This window comes from Chironomus tepperi, unplaced genomic scaffold (assembly GCF_022539635.2).
Source record: "Chironomus tepperi strain 1889 unplaced genomic scaffold, CSIRO-AGI_Ctep_v1 contig_163, whole genome shotgun sequence".
NCBI lineage: Eukaryota > Metazoa > Arthropoda > Insecta > Diptera > Chironomidae > Chironomus > Chironomus tepperi.
The window spans coordinates 2361426-2383234 of NW_027226285.1; the positions used below are offsets into that span (position 1 = coordinate 2361426).

General features: G+C 27.8%; 1 protein-coding gene across 5 annotated transcripts in view; it reads left to right on the top strand.

Annotated features, from left to right (window-relative positions):
* Positions 1-652: 652 nt before the first annotated feature.
* Positions 653-21809, top strand: part of LOC139088442 (protein amalgam) — a 122930-nt gene continuing 101773 nt past the window's right edge. For 4 of the 5 annotated variants that reach the window (XM_070637662.1, XM_070637665.1, XM_070637664.1 and 1 more), the window contains exons 1-2: positions 653-1259; positions 4441-4743. The gene's annotated coding sequence lies outside the window, so the exon portion shown is untranslated. Of the gene's footprint in view, positions 1260-4440; positions 4744-17939; positions 18030-21809 lie in introns of all 5 variants that reach the window. The other variant, XM_070637663.1, reaches the window with a different exon arrangement.

A 21809-nucleotide genomic window follows, 5' to 3' on the forward strand; every position in this document is an offset into this window, starting at 1 on the left:
ACAGAAAATGACTGTGATTTCAGTAACATTTAGCCGTAATGAGATATTCACATTGTTTGCTATTAAGTTACTCATACCATTTCGTTTCAGGTGTGTGTATAATGAAGTCTCCTATTCCAATTTGCTCCTACAATGCGCGACATCAGTCAATTAATCATCTTCTCATATCGCGCGCGCTTCTTTTGCTGGAAGAAAATTTTCTCTCGTTTTTAATAAAAAAGAAATGTTGACAGGTGCTTTTTATGTTTTATGCACATATAGTATAAGAGAAACATTGATAAGAAAAAAATTCTTAAATGACATTTATTTCAGCTAGTCTCCGCATTAAGCGCTTTATTCATTTATAAACATTTCTTCCCCTATTTGCTATTGAAATCATCACGCAATCTCACACGAAGAATTTCGAAAAAAGAACAAAAAGTCAAAGAATGCAATTTCAAGGGAAAAATATATTTCATGTGATAAGCACTGAATATATACTGTATATGACGATATACACTCGATAGAAAATGCGCCGCAACTCCCGAACATGTCACGAAGTTGTATTAGAAAGAAGCCGAAAATGAATCAACTGGTATGTTCGAAAATATTTCTTCTATGCCGCTTCGCAAATTGTCTGTTTTCTTTCTCAGTTCTACATAAACATTTGTCGTGTTCGGTCGTGTGCGTGCGGATTTTTTTTTACATTTTTCAAGAACGAAGGAAAAATTTATTGAAAAGAAATTTTCTCATTTCGGTTGTTCTTTAAAAGCAATTTCTCATATATGCGGTGGATGGTTTTCCATTCCGTCTTGGATATCGTTCGTAATGGAGAAAAGTAAAAATTTATAATCGCGAAAGAAAATTTATGTGAGATTTATTTCTGTTTTGTATGCGGCAAAATTAAATGAGTAAAATTAGTGAAATTATTTTAAGTTTTTTTCGAGGTGAAATAATGTGAAAAAGGATAAAATGGTTAAATAAAAATGATTTTGGTGTTAATTTTGATTGAGTAAAAAAAATTACAATTGTCAAGTGCTTGCAAAAATTACAAAACTTTCTGATCTTTCTCCAAAATTTGAATAAAGTTTAACAAAATATTTGTTCATTGTCACAATTTGAAATTCGAAACAATTTAAAAGTTAACAAAGATTTATGAGAGTTGATAGTGTTTAATTGGTCCTAATCGTTTAGCTAATACAAACTTGTTATTAGTTTTTGTGGTGAAATTGAATAGAAGTTAAAACTAAGTAAATAATGGAAAGCAAACAAAACTGATTGTAAGAAATTTATTTATCTTTTATTTAAATATTTTATAAGGATTTATAAGTTGAAAAATTGAAAATAGTTTAATCACATGTTGAAAATTTAATTCTATAAATTGAAAGAATTTAGTTTTCTGAAATTTGGTTTGAAAATAAATTCTAAACTTTAATACTTTTCTTAAAGATTATCCATGAAAATATTAAAATGAAATTTGATCTCAAGATAAATTAATTGCTAAGGAAAAATGAGTAGAATGATTGTTAAATGTTGCAGAAAAAGAAGAAAATCATATAATCAATCTATACGTATATAATAAAACATGAAAAATATTGAAATTGGACACTAAATGTCAGATGAAGTATAAACAAACTCAGAAATAAAATGAAAAGGAAAGAAAGAAGAAAATGATTTTCATGATTGTCAATAACGAGTAACAAGTGACGACAGAGAGTAACAAAATAAAAATAAAAATCAAATCAAATGTGTGTAAGCAGTAGTAAACATCAACAGCAACAGTGAAATAAGAGTGGAAATAAAAAGAGGAGAAATAAAGACAAGTCAGACTATACGCACAAAAAATTTATATTTATTGATAATACGACACTGTAAAACTGTCAATAAGTTTATGTTGTAATCATAACATAAAATTTCTTTTCTATTTTGTACCATTTGTCAGATCAATGTAAAGAAACTAAAATATTCTGCTGCGAGTAATTCAATAGAAAATAATTTGTTGCGACATAAGTTTGAATCATCAAAAATTATAAACATAAACTTTATCTCCATAATTCTTTTCTCCATCCGGGATGAATATGAAATGAAAATAAATTTTTCATCTCCTAGTGGTTTTGATCATAAATTAAAGAAATGAAAAATATATTTTATGAATAGTTTTAAAAACTCGAAAATTCCCTTTACACAAACTTTAAAATAAAGTCATCAAGAAGTTTTCATTTCTCAAATTCGAATTGGTTTTTAAAATATATTTTTAAAGTGTTGTAAAAGTTCACCTTTGAGATTATAAAATCCTCCTTTACCTCAAATTAAAGCAACTCTCATTAATATGCAACCAGATATAAAAAAAAATTAATTATCATAAATAATTCTAATTAAAGCATACACACACGTTGCTCCAGATTTCACTTAAAGGCAATATATCTTTTTTGCGCCAAAAAGAAGAAAGGAAAACTCTTTAAGAAAATCCTTCATGTAAAAAACTCAATTAAAATCATTCTTTAACCATGAAAACTCGTGAAACAAATTTTCAGGTATTTTTTCACTTCTTTCGAATTTTCTTGTTATTAAATTTACTTCGAAGACTTTAAACGTCTGAGGTTTTTGTCTTGCTTGCTTGTTGCTATGAAAATTCTTCATCTCATTAATTTTATTAAGAAATACGTAATGCATTTATTTGGAAAAAGTTAATCATTGAACTGATGAGAGTTCATCGTCGATTTTAAATGCTACTCTAAGAATAAAATAATCGAAAACAAAAATCTATGTTATCAAAACCATCGATAATCATTCAAGTGTTTATTTTCGACATCTTGGTGGGAAGAAAATTTCTTATGAAATTCAATAATTATGATGAAAAACAATTTCGTTTAGCATCAAAGCTATCTTATTTTAACAAGCTTTGAAATAATAAAGACGATAATAATCTGAAATACCAAAACTTCTTCTTGAGGCTTCTTATGTCATTACATTTAAGTTGGAAAAAATTCTTGTATTCCAAATTTACATTTCCTTCATTCTGTACCATCATTTTTTTTTGTTTCTTTGATAGCTTTTTTTTGCCGTTCAGCAACAAACAAAGTAGGTATAGGAAATAAATAACAAACGAAAATTTGCCATTTTTTCTTGTTCATTCTTTTTATTCTCGTTGTTAAAAATAAAAGAGATGAAAATCCACGAACAGATAAAAACTTTATAGATGTATACTTATGCAATTATAATACAGTCTGACGCTAACGGTTACGATTTTTCTTTTCTTGTTCTATAAAGAATGTTCTTCTTGTACTTTTCAAAAAAAGAAAGTTTTACTAAGGGCAAAAAAATCGCGAATTGAAGTGAAAATTTTTTGCCAAGCGAATTTGTCAAACTTTTTAAAATACATACTTTCTTTTGCATCGGCACTTTGTCTTTTTATATTTATTATTAGCAGATAAATGCGTCATTTTCACTTTAACAGAGGTAGAATAAATTTGATTTTAAAACAGATAAAGAGAAAAGAGAACAAAAAGTTGCTGAAAGGCAAAAGACTTTCCCTCATTTCCTCACACAACACTCAATTTCCTTTTTTACATTTTCAACTGATAAAAAAGTACTTGATTTTAATTGTGAAAATTAGAAAGTCGAATAAAGAGCTGGAGGTGAATGGTGGCAGTGTAAATGAAAAGAATGGAAAAATCGGAATGAGAATAATTTATTTGCGAAACACTTGCAAAGCATCGTCAGATAATAAATTCCAGTAATTTTCTTTCCCATGCCATATATCAAAAGCATTTCGACTTGAGCTTTTACTCATCCTCTTTTCTGTGTAGGATTGCCTGTTTATGTAAGCAAAAAGTAGAGAATCTCTACGCATTCTTAATACTATACATAAAAAATAACATACCATGAAGGAAGCATGAAAACGAAATAGAGATGAGAGCAATTTCTCCATATTATTTATTGTATCACATTAAAGCTGCTTATGCAAGAAAAGTTTCAAATTATTTTATTGCGAAATTCATGGAAATAATTTAATTGACCGCATATGATTTAATATAAATTTCATTCCTGTGTATATCGACAAAATTTCATTCAATATTTAAATAATTCCTTATCAATGGGAATTTTTACAATTTTTTTTAATGATACCCGATTAACAATCCTTTATAATCAAATATTATAATAATTTTAATTTCAATATAAAATAGAATTAAATTTTTATTGTTGATGGTAAAGTTGAAAATGTTATAACATTTTACCATAGTAGGCATTTTTTTTTTGATTTTGAATTCAGTATTTTTCAAATTTTCTTCTCATTTGAATGCATTAGCATTAATTTCAGTACAAAACTTTTATTTACCTTTGAATTTGCAATGACTATAATTATTAATTTAAAATTTGCTTAAACCCATACAGTTTTTGAATTAATCATTAATTAATATACGCCTTTTTTGCCTTTTCTTTCTCTGGTTTTTGTTTCAGATCTGAGTGAAGTGAAAAGTAAATTAAAGAATAACACAAAAAGTAAATAAATAAATTAAACTAAAAGCATTCACAAAAAAAAAAAAAAATCATAAAAAAGTGGAAAAGGAAGAAAATAAACAGAAAGTGGAAAATTTTGTGCTGATTAAACAAAAATTTGGAGAAAATTAGAAAGAAGAATAAAATAAAATATTAACAACAGCAAAATAACAATAAATTTTCGGCCTCGGAAAGCAAGTCAAGTTAAATTGTATCACCCACTCGTTAGGCAGAGGAAGGAGAAAGGCTGCGGAACCATAAAAGGTTAGTGGAAAATTATCAAAATAATTTTTTTTTTCGTTTTATATTTTCATTTCTGGTTTTGTACAAGTATGTTTACATTTCTCCTTATTTCTGTTCTGCTGGTTGGTTAGAACTTGTTTTACTTTTTTCATGTTCTTTTCGGATTTTCTCTAGTTTGCTCATTTTCTTATGCTATTGGAGCTAAGGAAAAAAATAATATTTGAGAAATTTTATATTAAATTCTCAAAAGATCAAATATCAATATGTGGATTGGGTCTGAATAGACTCTTCTGTAATATTGAAAAACCGAAAAGTAAGAGCTTTGGTAAAAAGCAAGTGAAGTATTAACCATGACCACATCAAATACCAGAAAACTTTTCATTTTCTATACAGACTAAAAAAACAGATGTTTTAATCACATTTCATTTCACCTCGTTCCGCATTCTTCTTCTTACAATTCTTTTTCATGTCCTATACTGGAATAATGAAAGAGAAAGGGGTTTTTATACAACAATAACTTTTTATTGCCTTTCCTTTTGAATATTCAGGAATAAAATTATTATTTTCCATTTTGTTGGCTTTCTTTTTAAGGCCCCGGCCTTGTGTGTGCCACAAAACAACAACAACAAAAAATTTATTTTATTATTTTTTTATTCATACTTTCCTTGCCATTTTCGAGCCTATTCTAGCACGTAATAATAAAGATAAACGTTTTTATGTTCATAAATTTCTAGCTGTCCATAAGTCAAGCGTAAAATATTACCAATTTTTGTTCATAAAAATTATACTACATAGAATTTATGACGACAGCAGCACTGCTTCTAGAAAACAAAAAAATGGCTTTTAAATTATTTTTAATTTTGACATAAAAATGCGCTATAATCGCAAATTTTAATATTTTTTTTTAGTGCTTCTAAATTTTGTTGCCTTGTTACGTTGTGACGTATGAAGAAATAAAAGCGTCTGAACGAATTGCTGTGTGTTGTCCAACAGAAAAATAATATGAATTTGTTAAGGAATTGTTGAGGATAACAAATGGGCAGACCGCTCCGTTTTTGGGTTTGCAACCATCACCATTCATTCTTTCTTATTTTTCTCTCGCTGCTTAACTCACTTCTTCCTCATGATTATATCAACTCGATTTGTAGCCGCTTGTTATAATTTTTCATGTTTGTTGTTGCTTCTTCTTCTCGTTCTTCACGCTTCCTTCAACGTGATGCTTCTTTTTATTTTTTGAAAAATGAGGAAACACCAGAAATAATTTAATTTGTTACAAATATACACAAGTATTGAGGAAATGTGGCAGCAGCAGCAGCAGTGAGAAAAAAGAAGCTTCAGCTTTGTGCCTTTTATTTTTGTCGGATAGCGTCAATTTAGCAGGCAAACGTTTTAAGGGCTTTCATGTTATTTTGCCTATTCTGTTTTCCTTCTTTTATTTCTCTTTCCTTTTCTCTTCTCTCTCTCTCATACTCGGCATATATATGTATGCTGAAGCGATAAGGAAAAATAAATTGGCACTCGGAGTATTTTTGATAAAGGAGATGGTTTCCTTTTTTGCTCCTTATTTTTAAGGCTTGTTAGGCTCGTTATAGATTAAAGTTATTTTTATTTTCTTCCTCCTTCCATTGTTTTCCCTCTTGTACCCATTTGTGTTGCTTTCTATTTCCTGATCTATCAAGCTGCTTATAAGAGAAAAAAAAGCTTTTATTTGTATCATTTTGCAGTTTCCTCTTAGCAGAATTGATTGAATAAATGAATCGTAAGATGAATTTTTATTGGAGCTTATATAATTTTAAATCTCATAACAAAGCTAATTTGTCTTATTCTTCAATGAGACGATTGTAATTCTATAACATTGAAGCTGAAGAAAATCAAAGAAATTCGTGAATAAAGGTTTTAAAATGGATTTTTTTCTTTTCAAGTGCTTAAAACTCTTTCCAATTTTATTGAATGCCGATTATTTTTATAAAAGACAAAAAAGGTTTGTTTGTAATAAAATAAACTTTTATTGATTTTATTTTCACCTTTTCAAGGCCAATGAGAACTGTTTTTGAATGTTGCTGAAAATATCCAAAATATTTTGATCTCATCTATATTTTTGCTCTGTCTAAACAACAACATTAAACTTTCTTGTTGTGGATATAAAAATTATTGAATATTTTCATTGAGGCTCCGTGCTCTTGTTTAAAAATTTAAAATTTCATTAACTTTGCAGATATCTTGAATGATAATTTGCAGCATCAAGAGACTTTTCAATTATCTTTTACTATCATTTTAAGCAAGAAAAGAAAAAAAATTCTCATTATTATTTATTGAATGTAATCTTTAGCAAGCAAGTATGCATGCTATGGAGCATTGAAGAAAATAAAGGAAAGAAAATGGAGGCAAAGTGAGACCAAGAGACAGAGTAAAAAAGAAAAATGTCAAGTGAGTGGTATTGAGTGGGCTTTTGAGTGGATCTGATAATGAGATCGTCGAGAATTGTGTAAACCAGCTTCGACGTTTTAGATGGATATACATAAGAAGCTAAAGTGAAAAGAATGGAAAGCAATTATCGAATTTTCTTTTTTCACATTTCTCATTTCTTTTCTTTCAAATTTAATTGCCACATAGAGCACAGGAAAAGTATGTGAAGCACACTGCAAATCACAGTATTATATAAATTGAAAAGTTTAAAACATTTTCTATTTTTCGCGCATTTCGAAACCTTACCTAACATTAGCAAATGACAAAATGACACAGTATTTTTTTATATTTACAGTTTTTTTTTTCAATTGACTCAAATGCATTAAAAGCAAATAATGACATTTCTATTCATTTTGTTAAAAGCATAAAACGATGAACATTGAATCATATTATAATGAAATAGATGAACGATAAAAAAATTAATGAGATTATTAAATCTTTCAAAATGATGATATCATTGTAAATGGATGTAGAACGAGTTTTATTGCATTTCTAATAACAAAATCACAATATAAATATATTCGTGGTTTATTATAATAATAATTGTCATTCGACATTCTATATCGTATCATTGTATCTTCATTGATATTATTGTTACGATTAGATAGTCATATAACAAAAAAATGTCTATCTTTTGTATATCATCGCAATAAATTCCAAATTTGATGAATTGAAAGTGATACCAAATGTAATAGTAGAATGATATCAATTATTTTCAAGCATTTGCGTGTAAAAGTATCATATAGCATAGGTGAAATCAATATTCACTATATGACGTTTTTTATATGATTTCTATAGACCCAATTTTAGAAATGGTGGTTTAATAAATTTATTAACCTAGCAACACAAATGAAGAAGGCTCCGTTAAACCTTTGTCCATATGTCTGTCAATTCCGTGGCGAAGCCTTCTCCATTTGAGTCGCTCGGGTTTTGTTCCAAAAAAGTAATTTACTTTAATCCAATGAGTAAATGTCCTAAAGACATAAAATAAAATAGATTCTGATAAAAATTTAGTAGCACTCACTGTTTGTAGCTTTATTTAGCTACAGCCATTCAAAAGTCAATATTTTGAATAATCATTCATCATATCTCGAATGCTAATACAAAAGTACACAATGGAAATTTTCAGTCCGCAAAAATTATTTTCCATTATTTTCCTTTCATTAGTCATTATTTTTTTAAACTCATTCAAAAAGCAGAAAACTTTTGAAACAGAAAATGAGTTAAGCGTAAACTGGTAAATATTTATGACAGCTGAACATATTTCTTGAGCTTCCATAACGAACAAAAATTGACAAGTTGAAGGGTAATTATTTTCTTTTCATTTTGTTTTTCGCTTCATCTTCATTTAATAAACAAAAATTTCCATTAAAAAACTTCTAGCTTTTCTAATCTGGTACTTAGAATGTAAATATTCTGGATATAGCATGAATTTTAAAATTGTTGAACATGAAGTAGAATCAAAATACTTTGAAATTTTTATTAAATTGAAACCTTTTAAATTGTTAATTGCATCAAACAGAACCAAACTTTGTAGGATTATAAAATTTATTTGGATTAATATAAATTTATCAAAAATTAATGCTTTTACTATGTTAAACAGAATGTATTATTATTATTTCCTTTTTCAAAATAATCTAAGGTATAATACCCAAAACTTTATCTTTTATAGGTATTCATAAAATTAACTCATTTTTTGAGATTACTGTCAAACACTTTTCAAATAATTTTTCATACAATAAAAGATTAAATTTACTCATGTAAGAGCTTAACTCTGATGACGCAGTAGATAAGAGAAACCTACAAAATGATCTTTATACGACTTTAAATTTCGTTAATGAACTGCTTTGAAAATAGACTCGGTAATGTTATTTAATAACCCATTTCAGTTACTCCCCTAATTGCTCATTAATTTTGCTTTCTTCTTCGAGTATTTTTATTTTTAAAGCTTTTCATATTCCCCAAGATTATTGTGCTAAATTTAACGCTAAGAAAACGTATCATAAGTGTATCGTTTCTGGGATTTTTTTGTACATAATAGAAATAAACCAGAAAAGCGTTTGCAGAAAAAAGAGAGAGGAGAAAGCACTTCCGAATTTATTTCTTGTAAAGTCGTTTCCAATGTGAAAAAAAAATATATATATGAGGTACTAACGTTAAAATCTCAACTTTATTTATTTCTTATAAAAGGAGAGAAAAAGTCTTTGTTCGAGAATGGAATGAATCTTTCTTCAACATCGTATTATGTACTTTTATTCCTTCCTTTAAAAAATCCTCGATTGAGAAAGAAATTTTTTTCCACAATACATTCCTCTCTATTTATTTATTGTTCAAGTAAGTGCATGTGTAGATGTGTATATATTTCATAAATTGTGACACACAGTACTCCATTACTTAGATTTATATCCATGATCATATATAAGAATGATTTTGGCAATTTCTCACATGATGGGCTTTAAATTTTCCACACGAATTTCTCTCAATTTTCTGCCATTCCTCTTGAAGGATCTTCATGACATCGGACGAGACCATCAACAGATACTTACTCTTCCCATTCATGAATCCCTTTTATTCTTTTCTATTGCCTCTATATGTATACGTATTCATGTATACGTATTGAATTTATGTTTAGTAGAAGGGTTGAATGTGTGCATTAAGTATATTTAAAGTATTATCGTCATCATAATGTATTGAAAAACATGATTGTTGAAAAGTTTCTTTCCATTATGATACTTTTTAGCACCATTTTCTGCAAAATGTGATAATTTTGGCATACAAAAGACCTCAAGGAATTTCTTTAGGCTGTATATTTGAAGAATCAGTTAAATTACTTTAAGAGCTTGTAAAATGTATCTAAAAATTATTTTCAGTCATGTAAAAACCCGGGACAAAAAGGAAAAAATGGCCAGCTTAATCATGTGGGTTGATACAAGAAGCTTAAGGACCGTGAGCTTTTAGTATTTATGAATTTCATTTTTTCTAATTTAAAAGGAATTATAAGTTTCACTAAAGAAAGTCTGAGACAAATTATGATGAACATGTGTTCATAACGTATCATAACTTGATTGCAGACATTTTTGTACTAGTTTTTGTTTCCTTTATACAAAAAAAAAAGAAAATAACGATGATGGTGAAAAAAATTTGTGTTGTGTGTGGTTTGTGCCCCTTTCGGTGTGTATATATAACTTATGGAGCTTAGCAAAATATGCCAGGATGAGTGTTGATGCATAAAGAAATGGTTGATGGTTTTGTTAAATGTTTTGATATGGGAGAAATACAAACACAAAAAAAATTGACGGAGTGATTTGGGTACCTTTGAAATGTCTAAACAAAAGTTTAATCCATAATTTGAATAATTTTTATACCTTTATATTTTGTAAGAATTTTAAAGGTTTAATGCTGTTTAAGCATGAAAAATTTAATTTGAAACTCTATTGAATTCCCATAAATTTATATAACCCATACGCATACATTGTGTTCAGAATATACAGAATCATTGTTGAGGTTTCGATTCATGATTGAACGAATTAAATATCTTTAAATTCCATTCATTTCAGAAAGCTCTCAATTCAAGATTTCTAACCTAAAGCAATGTAAAGATTTTCTACACAAATGCGTTTTTATTATTACTATTTCAATACATAAAAATTGATCGCTTTGGATAAAAAAGCCTTTTTCACTCGAATTCAAATTTCTTGGACAAATATTTTTAGAAACAAAAAATGTAGGGGAAAAAGAAAGAAAAACGTCGATTTATTGAAAAGATTTTTTCCGGCAAATTTCCTCGCTTTGAGATTTTCCATTCATTCATGCTAATATTGCTGCTCTAATGCTTCTTCCTTCTCATGTTTTTTTGGATCCATGCTTTTCTTGCTCTATGAATCGTGCAGATTTTCATTCAAATTTTTAGGCATACATGTATGGATGGGAAAGGGATTTTTGAAATATTTTGCATATTTCCATCATAAGCTTCAGCGTTTATACGCTTTATCTCTTCCAATGTGAAAGAGATTGCCTAAACATCGATGACTGCCGTGTGTTTTGAATGTGCTGTATACTTATGTGTGTTATGATTTTTCGGTATTAACAATTTTGAATTTTCGTTGGCTTGTTTTCAACTCTGTTTGCTCTGAGGTATATGAAATATTCAAAAAGAATATCCTCGAGATTTTCATGTAGTGTTTAATGCAGCTCAAGTGTTATCTCTTAGTTCCAACCTGCAATAAAATTTTTTCTTGCACTTTGTTGAAATTTAATTTATATGAAAATTGTTTTCCGTACAAAAAAAAATGTACGAAAAAGTTTAAAAGTTCATTTAAACTGAAAAATTCTTCTCTTGTTTAATTGTATAAATTTAAATAAATTTTCAAGTGATGTTCTGGTAAACTTTCATCATAATGAAATGAAACTATATAGCTTCAGAAAAAGAAAAAGTTGAAGAAGGAATAATTTTTTTTAATATTTTTATATACAACATTTCTAACGAATACTCAAGTTCTTTAGATTTATCGTAATGAATGAGATTCAACGCATTTAAAATGGCAGAGGGAAAACAGCAGCGTTGTAGAATTTTGTGTTGGTCCTTCTATGCAAGCCATCAAAATTTAACACAAATTGTTGCTAAGTGTATTAAAAGCGAAATAGGGATTAAATACAGTTCTTGCCTAAATTTGAATCAAAACAGAAATTTCCCAGAAAATCCTCAGGACTCTTTACTGATTTTACTGAATGAGTTTTTTTTTGCACTAGATAAAATCATTTTTAAATATAAAAGGCTTGTTTCCACATATTTGTTGTTGTTATTTACTTTAAATGGAACGAATAAAATTCATTGTAATTTATTGCTCTAAATCTTTCTGAGGATAATTTTCTTTAAAGATTTATGAAAGTTTTTGTAAAGATTCTTTTCTGTTCTTGTTTTTGAAAAAAATAATCATTATCTTTTTCTCGCTCAATTTATAAGAATTTTTCCCTTTTTCTATGTTGACTATCTGAGGCAGAAAAGAAAGAGGAAAAATAAACAGAAAAGGAGAAAAATGAAAATTCCATAAAGTGCTGAAGATAAATATTTCAAAGTTTTTGTTTATAAACTTTCTGTTGCTGTTTCTACAACTTTTGCAACTGCTGTTTGTTGTTTGAGGCTATCAAGAACGAGAAATTGCAATTAATTATTCTTGTCGATAAACAAGCTTCTGGTGTTGCCGCTTGAGGAAGTAATTTTCATTGTGGATATTAAAAATGATGTTGGTGACGTAATGTGAATATATAAGCAAAATAGTCTCCATTGCAATTTGTACTTTTCTGTTTTCGTCATCTATTTCATTTCCCTATTTCTCTGTTTCTTTATTTTATTCGTCCTATGGTATTTATGAAATCCCTCAATGTATTTTACTGTCAATCCTGTTATGTCTGCAACATTCAAGGAATAATTGAAAGTTTTCATCTCTTTTGCAAAGCTGGTTTCAAATTCACAAAGAGTAGAGAATTCTTCAAAAAAAAAAAAAAAAAAAAGAATCCAGCATAGAAAGCACATACTCATTTAGAAAAATATAGAAACATACATTTTTTGTGAAAGAAAATTATAATAAAAAATTTTCATCTCCTTTTGATGAAAATTTAATGAATCACACATTAATTATGCTATAAAGGAATAAAAAATTTCTGTTGAGTCTCATTATCACAAGTGTTAAGGAAAGTTCCTTTCAATTATCTTAATGCTGACCTCATTCATAAAGAATGAAAAAGTTTTATACAGTGTGAATAATCACATGAACAAAAACAATGCTATAAAAACAAAATTCCAAAGGAGATAAAAGCAAAGGCAAAAATGTTATGATTTATTAATTAATCTTGCAACATCTTTTTTGTGCTATCCACTCCTTTTTTTTCAACTGGCCCTTACAATTTTTCTTTGTTCCATTTTCTTCTTATAGTCGGGTAAAAAATGTAAAACATAAAGAAGGAATATTCATTGTTATTTTTTGTTGCCTTTAATGGCTAGAACAAAAAGGATTTGTGAATAAAAAAGGTAAAAACAAAAAATTTTATGTCTCATTTTTTCAATTATTTTTTGTCTTTTTGCCTTTAATCTTTTTTCTCATTAAAATGATTGCAATTAATTAAGGCTTTGATTTGAATCAAAACAGATGAGAATTGTGATAAAAGACAGACGTTGACATTATTTGCATGAAAAAAAAAAAATAACTAGAAAAATGAAAAAATTTAAATTGTAAATGACTAAATAATTTAAAGCTTTGCAAAAATCTCTACAATAGAAGGAAAAAATAAATTAAAGAACATTGCAATAATTAAAGCAACAGGAAATAAATTTTCTCGACTCAAAGTAATTTCCTTGATATTTATAAAAAGATAGAAAAAAAAATTGCAAACAGATGCCGACTTATGATTGTGTGATTTTATTCTATCACTGATGAGACGTAAATTTATAAGTAGATATGTGTTCACCAGACAAATGTTTATATGGCAAAGAGAAAAAAAATATCCATCGTATGAGCCAAAAATGTTATAGATGAAAGATATCACATCTCAATCCAGTCAGAATGTCTCCTTACTCATGTCTGGTATACGTTTGCTTCTTTTTCTCTTTTAACATTTCTATGCTAGAAGTATGCAACACACTTTTTACATCTGTTGCATTGAACAAAAAAAGTAACAATTTTGAATGATTTTTATTTGCTTTTTAATTGGTTCTTTAATGTAGCTCACAAACTATACTATTCTAAATTTGAATGAATTGCCTTGAATTTCGGTTTTTATTTGTTTACATCAATCAACAATCCTTCACTTATACACACGCCAATTAACTTTCATCAAATGTCAGTTGAAAAGAATCGAATAGAGAAAGGCAAAAGGTTGTTGAAAATATATTGAAATGCAATTTGCTGTGTGTATATTTGTATACGATCATTGGCATTCTTTATAGTCTTACAATTACGTCTGTCAATTTATCTTTTCAAATATATCAATTTTCTCTCTGTACAAATTCATACATGGAAATGATACACATATGGAGAAAGAAATGAATAAATGTCAATAAAAGTAAACAAATATGATATACACTGATGAAAAGATTTAAATAATTTTCAAAATGGATTCAAAAAATTTTCCAGTTTATTTTGATTGATTGGCTGTGAGTATTTCTTTAAAAAACGAGTCATAAGAAAATAATTCGGAAATAAAATGATTAATTAAATTGCAAAATTGTTATATTCACACCGTTTTCACGTGTGGGTTTGATGCATATGTGGGGCAAAAACGTTTTGCTGAGAATTATATATGGGGCAAAACCATTTTGCCCAGAATAATTTCTAAAATTTCTTTATGCTATTCTATTGCTATATTTATATAAACGAAGCTTGACCTATCCACTTGACTTTATAGTACGGTGTGAATATATCCGCATTGGGTTTCTACCCAATACACTCGTTTCATAATGAATTTGTGTTGGGGTGTATCTATTATTGTCATCAATTTAACAGAAGGAAAGTAATAATTCAAAAAATTTAAACACTCGTCGCATCGTAGATACATGAAATGTTGATGGAAATAAATTCCTTTGATGCGAGCGAGCGGAAATTCTCATCAAAATTATCTCCCATAAACATCGTAAAATAAATCTAATTAAGTTGATGTGGCGAAAGAAAGTGAAATGGAAGAAATTTTTAGAAAGAGCAATGAAACAAGTATCAGCAATGACAACAAAGATTATAAGTGTGTATGCATGTGAACAAAAATATAACTTACATATGCTTTATTGAATGAAATTATGTGTGAAACCACAACTGCTATACTTTTAACATGTATCTTTTACAATTTTATGAAACTTGTACTAGAAATTGCTCAAAGCTTCTGAATATTGAAAAATTATCATTTATGTGCCATATTTATTAAAAGATATTAAATGAAATAAATCCAAATCCATGCAGTCTGGAATTTATTTTACATAATTCAAAATTTCAATTAACTACAATTCATCATTCATTTCTTTGACCAGCTGCAGTTCTATCAACTTCCTCTCAGCTTCATCATTTCTTTTTTTGTGTGCATATTTTGAGTCCCAAGTTACTGTGTCTCATTTCAGACACTTGTCGTTATTTAAATAGTATAGTACTAAAAATATATGCAAAATAAGTGAAAAAAGAAAATGATTTTTTTTTCTCATCTTTCTTTTTTATGCTTGCTTCCACTTTGTGTGGACATTTTATACATTAAATTAGCTCTTGAGAATTTTAATTTTGAAGTTGTTCCATCTCTCTACATTTATAAATATATTCACATTTTTTTTTTACTTTATTTTCCTCTTCTGAGTTCTTCCTTACTCGGCTGAAGCACTATGAAAAACAAACAGTGAAATGAAAAGTTTCACTTGCGCTCGAGTGCTCAAACGGCAGAAGTATAAGAAAAGGAAAGGAAACTTTTATTCAGAGACAGATTTTTGTTTCTTTTTTCTTAATTGTGCTTTAGATGTAAAAACTATAGAGAAGCGTAGAGGAGAAAGGAAAAATGAAAGCAGGCGGAATCTTTCATTTTAAAAAAAACCGCCCCTATGCTCATTATTTCTCTTTAATTTTCTTAATTATATATTTTATAAAAGAACAGAAATGACTAAAAGGAAAGGAAAAAAAATCTTGCGATCTCTTTTGTGTAAAGAAAGTAAGCTACTTGAAAGTGTCAAATCACGGGAAATGATATTTTCAAGCTTAACACGCGTTTCCATGACATAAAAATCTCTTGAAGCTTTCGTATTGCTTCTTTTTCATTATATATAGTTATTATATACCCAAATTATAATATTATATTTAATTTGAATTTAGAACTTCAAAATAATTTAATCTTCTGACTGTCTAAATCCAAATATACATCTAAAAAAGCGTTATAGTCATGAAAATTTAATTTAAGAATGATTATTACAAACTTACTCTTTCTTGAACAGGTGAAAGAAATCTTAGAAAAACGGAAATTGTGAGAAAAAAGGAGAGACAGAATTTATATAAAGACTTAAGCACTAAAGTGCCAAAGTAAATAAATCTTCCTATCTATTATTTTATACAGATTTTTGAAAGAAAATTCTGAGACAGACACAAATGTACACATAACGACAATGCTGAATCTTCCAAGATGAATTGAGCACTCTTTGTGATAAGAATTAGAAGATATTTTTTTGTAATTAAAAGTGAAATGAATTAAGGTGACTTAAGGGGTTTCTTTACCTGTGCATCGAAATACTCAGCCCTTCATCCTTCACATCGAATGTTCTCTTGTGTAAAGTGAACAAATTTCATCTGACGTTTGCCTTTCTTTAATTGAGGAAGTTGAAAAAGAGAAGCTGCTTTGCTTCTTTTCTCAGAATGACAAAATGATATGCTAAAAGGATGTAATTAAATTCTAATAATGAAAATTGTTGAAAATTTTCTGTGTTAATTGAAAAATTGGATTTTCTTAAAATATAATAGAAGAGGCAGTTAAATCCTGTTAAGAATTTTACTTAAAATCTTTAGGAAAAAAGTTAGATGATATTTAAGGCTAATTTAAGTAAATGAAAAACCTTTCTGAAAGGATATAAGAATTAATGAAAATTTAATTAATTTCTTCTACACAACTACCTAATTTTATTTAGTTTTGATCATATTGCTATAATTTTAACAGATGTTGTACATATAGGTACTTTGAAATAGTTTTGAAAAAGGTTTATTCCATTAAATTTTAAAATATGACTTTTGATGACACTTTTTTAAAAAATGAAGTGTAAATTGATGATCATGATAATTATTTCATATACCTTTATACATGTCTAGACATATTTATAAAACTTATATGCTCGTATGTATAATGGTAAAACTTACACTAAGTAATAAATTTGGAAGTAAATTTTCAAAGAGATGCTAAAGTTATAATCTCAGCAGAGAAAATCTGCAACGTGATAATGCATTAATAGTTTTACTTTTCACATGATTTCGCCTATAAATTTCTCTCATTCTTCTTTTCCTTTAACATGTATGTATGGACTGACCAAGAAGTTTCAACAATTCAACAGAGATTTGAAACATTTGGGAAAGAAGAACAAGCAGATACATGAAAAAATAGATAAAAGTATAAACATCATACATGAAGATTTCAGCTTTCTTCTTTAGCTAAGATTGAACAAAAGAAAAAGTATTAAACAAACTTTATAAATTCAATACTTTTATTTTAGTCAAAATATGTAGCATGGACGTAATATCAGCAACAATAACAACATTAGCTATATTTTTATTCCTTTCTCCTTGTTTGTCCTGTTAAGTACAAAAAACAACAAATCCCTTTTCATGACCATTCCATTTCTTAAAATTGGCTCATGCATGAATCTCACATGCTTTTTATTTTTCACATGGAGCAAAGTTAGACAGTAGAAAAAAGAATTCGAAGAAAAAGATAGATTGAATGAAGGTAGAACTTGAATATTTCATAAAATTGGAGCCGAAAACTTTTTTCATCTTAGACAATTGAACATTTTTTGTACAATTTTCAAAGTTTTGTTGCTACATGAGGTATGTCGTCCGGCTAGTAATGATGTGGAATGTGGATTGCAGTTCTTGAAAATTATATAGTAAAATGAACAAATTCATAAATTTCTTTCTTTTAACAAAATGCTTAACCATATAAAAATGCTCATTCTATAAATTTTACAAAATATGCAATTGAAGTCTCACGTGAGCAACTGATTTTTCTTCTCTTACTCGTTTTCATTGCAGCTACATTGACATAAATTGAAAAAATCACTTTTATCCCCAAGTACTATTGTCTCAAAAAATAGAAGGATAGAAAGAGGATCAATATAGCAGGTAAAATAACATAAAAGGAAGAAAAAATCAATTTCCCGTTATTTCAAAAATCTTAGACAAAAATAGAAGGAAGCAGCTTTGTTGAAGCAACAATTTTTTGTGTTTCCTTATACAAAAGGCGATAGATGAGGAAGAAAATTGCTTTCGAAAGAATTTTCCTTATAAATGAAAATTTTAAAAGGGAATAATATGAATTTATTAACGCTTGAGTAAAATTTCCTTCACATTCATTCAATCTTTAATCGATTTCAAATGAAATGATTGAGAGGAAGTAAATTTAAATTGAAAAAATCTTATCATTTTCTCTCTGTCTTTTTCTCAGTATTTTCATTTTTTCTTTGATTGTCTTGTGGAATTAAATTGATTTTCATTCGAAATATGTGAAGTAAAATGTTGGTTTGAGAGAAGGAATATTCAAAGATATTTTTAGAATTTTTATGGAATTTATTAAATCACGTTAAATAATTTTGGAAATGCAATTTAAAATCTCTTTAAGATAAATTCTGAATAAAGTATTTTTCTTGGAAAAAATGTTCAAAAATAAGAAATCAACCTACGTAATGCTTAAATTCTTTAATTCCTGATCACACATGGAGGTAATAAAATTCATATTTTTATTATTCGAATTCGTTCTTTTTATTTGAATTTAAAAACATAAAAAAGAATTTCAAGGACTCCCACGTGCCATTCAATAGGTTTATTTATGTCGTAGCACAATTTTCCATTTAAAGCGTGCAAATCTATACGCATTTGAAGGTATAATGGAAAGAAAAACGAAAACTCACATAATATTTAATGAAGCAACAGCGAAAGCAATAAGCATTGATATGAAAATATAATGACTTTCTTTCCAATCCATAATTCCCATAATAGATGCTTGTCGAACGTACATACATCAAATTGATATTCAAAGTATTTGAATCCTATATCATTACATTACTTACTCTTGCTTAGCATTTTAAAAAAGTGTAATTGTAATCATGCATTTTGTCCATTGTTAAATCAATCTATCGTATTAAATAAATATATATACGGTGAATGAAAAAAAAAACATGGTTATTGGTAGTTGTATCCATCAATAAATAACAAAAAAGCGTAGAACGATAAATTGCTATTAAAAATTAATTTCTATTAAAGCTCAATACTTTTTGTTTCCTTTCTTACATTCAATTTATTACAACTTACCAATCAGCGATTTTTACACAGCTGTGCATGTTCAATACTATCGATATAAAACTATAAATACTACACAACTAATGAAATGTTTGAATAATAAATGAAATTTAATTGACTAGCTTCAGTATTGTGTTTATGTAGTTATTGAAACAATCTTTGCCAAGTACACAATGAATCCCTTTAAGAAAGTCTCTTTTACCTTTAATAATCAAACCGTGATTGAATTTCTATGTCACTTAAATGAAAAATTGATTCAGTTCTAAATATTTGCAGAAATTTGATTAAATAATTAGTGAAGCAGCAGTATTTGTAATGATTATGTAATAAGTTTACTAAAAATAAATGATGTTGATGTATATTCAAGCACGTGAACTGACTTCTATAATGTCAAGAATGATGACAGCATATTGAATATTGATGTTGTGATGAGAAAATTTATTAAATTTAATTATTTTTCAATCTTAGATTTTCCCGTCATGCATTTTGAGTTCTTGTGTTTTGACATATTTTGTGTTGGTAAACAAGATGATGAAGGTATCGAAACGATGGTTGATAATCAACTTATTATAATTTTGTTAAACGTTAAACTTCACCTTTCAATATGTACATTTATTGATTGGACACCGACTAAGGTTGATAACTGATTTATTAGAAAATGTCATCAGATTTTTCACTCTCTACAAATTTTCACCACAAATATCTGAGAATTCTCATTATAATAAGCCACAGAATGAAATTTAAGTCATTGACTCTTTTCACTTTAGTCAGTTTTATATGGTCTTTCTCCGAATTTCCCTTTTTCAATGCTGAGTATTGAAGGATAGAAAAATATTTTTCGTCATCATCGTTCAAACAGTCAATGTTCAGCTTATAGCAGCAAACACATAAAAGCTTCGAGAAAGGTTGAATATGATGAAAAACAAGGAAAGAATAGCATATTTTTCATTTTTTTTTCACTATTTTGCATAATAATAAATAATTCATGGCTCTGCTCCTGTCTTTCTTTTTTTTCTTTTTTATTGAAACCGTTTTTTTAGTTGTGGTTCCTTTTTGATACATAGATACAATCACTCATAATTTTTTTTTCAGTATGTTTCTTTTGGGTTGTACCTTAAAAATACTATTTGTTCACTTTTTGCTCTATTCATAAATAAAACTGTCCATGTTTTACGTCAGTTCTCAAATGCACAATTCAAGAGCGACTGAAACTTTATTGAAATAGAAGTAAAGCTTCAGACAAATAATAATTCGTGATAATGTAATAACAAAATTATCAATGACATCAATTGCAAACATTTTGAAATACTTCATTTAATTTGTGGCTTTTTCTTTTGTTCATGCTTTACCACTACTTATCTGACAACATAAAAAAGAATCATATAAAGCATTATCATGCAAACATGAATTTATATACCTGATGGGAAAGAAATATGAAAATCGGAGAAATAAAAAAAAAGATTTCTTTAGTATAAGAACACAATAGTGTGGGAAAAATCGATATTAAATTTATTAATGGTTTATTTGACTTCAACATGTTCTCTTGTTGAATTCTCATTGCCATTTCATGTTTGCTTTAAATAAATAAAACAGGGGAGTTTTTTATTCCTATACATATTTCTTTGAATTTCTTCTCTTTTGTTTTATACGTGAATTTATTTTCGTGATAAGAAGCGGTAAATAGTTAGCAAAATGAAAACAGAGAAAATTATCATTTTCCACTGCACTGCAATTCATTCATGTTGAGTTTATTCTCCCTCCATTTATATCAAATAAATGTTCGTGAATAAATATGGAAAATTGCTTGATTCAACAACAGAAAGTACATGTGATACTTGTTGATGGTTGTGAGAATTCTATGAAATTGCATGGAAATTCAAGGTGACATATTCGGTTTTATCATTGAAAATCGTAGATTTCATGCACAATATAAAGTTCTAGAAAATTCTTACGTGTCGTTTATTTTATCAAATAACATACAAATGTGATTTAGGGTGTAATTTGGCATAGCAGCAATGTGAATTAGTAACTTGATAAACATAAATTGAGGAGGTGTTGCTAAGATTTTCTCATACGATCTGTTTAGACATAATTTCCCCAAAGCTTAAAACGTATTTTTTTGATTTACACTCCATAAACCTTCAAATCTTAAGCTCCGATTTTATTTTTGCTTCCACGAAAAACGAAGAAGAAAAAAAGTTTTCACATTTTTCCCCAAAAAGTCATAAATACAAACAACATTAAATTTGATTGACGTTTTCCTGCCTCTCACCCATTACCGATATATTCTTTGACTTATATTTTTCCTATAATAATAAAGATTGAAAGAAAGAAGAAGATTTAATGGTAAGGAGAATAAATTTTTGACTCTAATGATGAGTCTTTTGACATTGAATCATGTATGTTTGAACGACAAGAGTACAAATTCTCTCTCGACTGCAATTATCATATAAATATTTTTTTTGTGCTGCTTTCAATTTAGAGGAAATTTGAGAATGTATGACACAGCAAAAATGTATTAAAATGAAAATGATACTTAAATTCCATTTCTCTGTTCGTTTTTTTTTCCTCCTCCCTCTCCATCTTAAGCCATTCACAGATGGGAAA